Raw genomic sequence first — 4206 nt, 5'->3', positions numbered from 1 at the left:
CTTCTGTGTTCCAGTTAGTTTTCAGTGTGGTAGGTGCTGCCCTGGCTGTGACTGAGGAGGCTGTACATGGGAGAATAAAATTGCAAATGAGGTAGCAGGCTAATACTTCAGTTCCTAACTTCTGGTTCATTGACTATTGTGTGATCCCTACAGGGTTTTGAGCCAATGCTTTAGGCTTCCCCTGTTCGTTTTAAACATCTTTGTTGGGACCCAGCACACTACTGCTACTTTCCTTTTTATTTGTGTGCACGCTAATCATCCGTGGGAGCTTGGTCTCATCCAAACCCTCCTCTGGCTGTTTTGAGACTGGCTTTGAAGCAGGTCAGTTTGGCCCATGTATAACAGAACCGGTTACAGCATGATACTGGCCTGATCCTGCAGTGATTTTTTTCATGTATGTGAACAAGATCAAACTGAACTAATCTATTGCTGACTCCCTTTACAGCACTGGGATGCCTGTTAAAATAGAATTAGGGTATGGTCTGTGATAAACAGGTTCAGGAACATAGGAGTTCTGCTAGTGTAGACAGGCCCTAAATATGAACCATGGTCACTGGGGACTGACTGGTACAGCTGAGGTTTGCCTGATACATTAGTACAACTGCTTTGGTTAACATGCCAGCTTTTTGCATTTGGAGGCTTGACTTCCAAGGTGCCAAGCAAAGTAAGTTTGATCTCTGATGGACATTTTCCTACATTACAAATGATATTTATCTCCAAAATACAGGACTTGTCAGCATGTCCCTGTTTAGGAAGGTCAGAATGGGAAGAACAAGGGTGCTCCGGATCGGTATTGAAGTGCATTGATGCAGCTGTGTAGGGAGCCCAGGCCTGGAATAGTAGGAGATGCCGCAGGTCAGGACTGAGGTGCGGTGTTAGATCCGTGAAGGCCATAGCTCTCCAATAGTTGCATGCACTATACCTGGTTCTAGCCCACGCTACAACATTCCCTCTTTTTCCCAAGTACAAAAAGTGTCAGTGTCAAATAATGGGGTGTATTAGATACTAAATTCTATTCAGTGAGTAGGTTAGAAGACCCTACCAAAGCCCTTCAAACACATAAGGGTGGACTTGGGTCCAAGATCTCCTTTTCCTGTGAAATGGTTTGAGATCAAGAATCCAAAAATCCAAGTCTCCTGCTTGCCTTTTTTTCTTTCTGCTGAGCAGGCCGCAAACAAAATTAGCATCTGAGCTCTGGAACAGTACTTCATTCTTGTTAGTGAAATGGGATATTGTTGAGAGGGGAAAATGTCAGTAAAAATATCTTGTGGTTATTAAATGGGTGTTGATTATCAAGTGGCTTTCACTATTGCTAGCTGTCTACTGTGCATTTCCTTCACCTGGAGCAGAGAAACTGGGCTAGTCTGTTTCACTTCCTGATTCTCCTGCATTAGCACTAGCTGTTGCAGTGGTGGTTATCTCACAGAAGGGGAGATGGAGGACTTGTGGCACCTTAGAGACTAACCAATTTATTTGAGCATAAGTTTTCGTGAGCTACAGCTCACTTCATCGGATGCATTCAGTGAAAAATACAGTGGGGAGATTTATATACACACAACACGGAAAAAATGGGTGGTGTTATACACACTGTAAGGAGAGTGATCACTTAAGATGAGCTATTACCAGCAGGAGAGTGGATGGGGAGGGGAACCTTTTGTAGTGATAAGGTGGGCCATTTCCAGCAGTTGACAAGAACGTCTGAGGAACAGTGGAGGGGGGAGGGGGGAATAAACATGGAGAAATAGTTTTACTTTGTGTAATAACCCATCCACTGCCAGTCTCTATTCAAGCCTAAGTTAATTGTATCCAGTTTGCAAATTAACTCCAATTCAGCAGTCTCTCGTTGGAGTCTGTTTTTGAAGTCTTTTTGTTGTAATTTTGTGACTTTTAGGTCTGTAATCAAGTGACCAGAGAGATTGAAGTGTTCTCCGACTGGTTTATGAATGTTATAATTCTTGACGTCTGATTTGTGTCCAGTTATTCTTTTACATAGAGACTGTCCAGTTTGACCAATGTACATGGCAGAGGGGCATTGCTGGCACATGGTGGCATATATCACATTGATAGATGTGCAGGTGAACGAGCCTCTGATAGTGTGGCTGATGTGATCAGGCCCTATGATGGTGTCCCCTGAATAGATATGTGGACACAGTTGGCAATGGGCTTTGTTGCAAGGATAGGTTCCTGGGTTAGTGGTTCTGTTGTGTGGTTGCTGGTGAGTATTTGCTTCAGGTTGGGGGGCTGTCTGTAAGCGAGGACTGGCCTGTCTCCCAAGGTCTGTGAGAGTGAAGGGTCGTCTTTCAGGATAGGTTGTAGATCCTTGATGCGTTGGAGAGGTTTTAGTTGGGGGCTGAAGGCGATGGCTAGTGGCGTTCTGTTATTTTCTTTGTTGGGCCTGTCCTGGAGTAGGTGACTTCTGGGTACTCTTCTGGCTCTGTCAATCTGTTTCTTCACTTCAGCAGGTGGGTATTGTAGTTGTAAGAACGCTTGATAGAGATCTTGTAGGTGTTTGTCTCTGTCTGAGGGGTTGGAGCAAATGCGGTTGTATCGTAGAGCTTGGCTGTGGACGATGGATCGTGTGGTGTGGTCTGGATGAAAGCTGGAGGCATGTAGGTAGGAATAGAGGTCAGTAGGTTTCCGGTATAGGGTGGTGTTTATGTGACCATCGCTTATTAGCACCATAGTGTCCAGGAAGTGGATCTCTTGTGTGGACTGGTCCAGGCTGAGGTTGATGGTGGGGTGGAAGTTGTTGAAATCATGGTGGAATTCTGCAAGGGCTTCATTTCTATGGGTCCAGATGATGAAGATGTCAATCAGTATAGTGCAAGTAGAGTAGGGGCATTAGGGGACGAGAGCTGAGGAAGCGTTGTTCTAAGTCAGCCATAAAAATGTTGGCGTTCTGTGGGGCCATGCGGGTACCCATAGCAGTGCCGCTGATTTGAAGGTATACATTGTTCCCAAATGTGAAATAGTTATGGGTGAGGACAAAGTCACAAAGTTCAGCCACCAGGTTTGCCCTGACATTATCGGGGATACTGTTCCTGACGGCTTGTAGTCCATCTTTGTGTGGAATGTTGGTGTAGAGGGCTTCTACATCCATAGTGGCCAGGATGGTGTTTTCAGGAAGATCACCAATGGATTGTTTCCTCAGGAAGTCAGTGGTGTCTCGAAGATAGCTGGGAGTGCTGGTAGCATAGGGCCTGAGGAGGGAGTCTACATAGCCAGACAATCCTGCTGTCAGGGTGCCAGTGCCTGAGATGATGGGGCGTCCAAGATTTCCAGGTTTATGGATCTTGGGTAGCAGATAGAATACCCCAGGTCGGTGTTCCAGGGGTGTGTCTGTGCGGATTTGTTCTTGTGCTTTTTCAGGGAGTTTCTTGAGCAAATGGTGTAGTTTCTTTTGGTAATCCTCAGTGGGATCAGAGGATGATGGCCTGCAGAATGTGGAGTTAGAGAGCTGCCTATCAGCCTCTTGTTCATATTCCAACTTATTCATGATGACGACAGAACCTCCTTTGTCAGCCTTTTTGATTATGTCAGAGTTGTTCCTGAGGCTGTTGATGGCATTGTGTTCTGCACAGCTGAGGTTATGGGGCAAGTGATGCTGCTTTTCCACAATTTCAGCCCGTGCACGTCGGCAGAAGCACTCTATGTAGAAGTCCAGTCTGTTGTTTCGACCTTCAGGAGGAGTCCACCTAGAATCCTTCTTTTTGTAGTGTTGGTAGGAAGGTCTCTGTGGATTAGTATGTTTTTCAGAGGTGTGTTGGAAATATTCCTTGAGTCGGAGACGTCGAAAATAGGATTCTAGGTCACCACAGAACTGTATCATGTTCGTGGGGGTGGAGGGGCAGAAGGAGAGGCCCCGAGATAGGACAGATTCTTCTGCTGGGCTAAGAGTATAGATGGATAGGTTAACAATATTGCTGAGTGGGTTGACGGAACGATTGCTGTGGCCTCTTGTGGCATGTAGTAGTTTAGATAGTTTAGTGTCCTTTTTCTTTTGTAGAGAAGCAAAGTGTGTGTTGTAAATGGCTTGTCTAGTTTTTGTAAAGTCCAGCCATGAGGAAGTTTGTGTGGAAAGCTGGTTTTTTATGAGAGTATCCAGTTTTGAGAGCTCATTCTTTATCTTTCCCTGTTTGCTGTAGAGGATGTTGATCAGGTGGTTTCTTTGAGAGTGTGTGGCACAAGCTGTCAGCATAGTCTGTG

This window comes from Chelonia mydas, chromosome 19 (assembly GCF_015237465.2).
Source record: "Chelonia mydas isolate rCheMyd1 chromosome 19, rCheMyd1.pri.v2, whole genome shotgun sequence".
Classification (NCBI taxonomy): Eukaryota; Metazoa; Chordata; order Testudines; family Cheloniidae; genus Chelonia; species Chelonia mydas.
Note: the sequence above shows the minus strand (reverse complement) of the source record.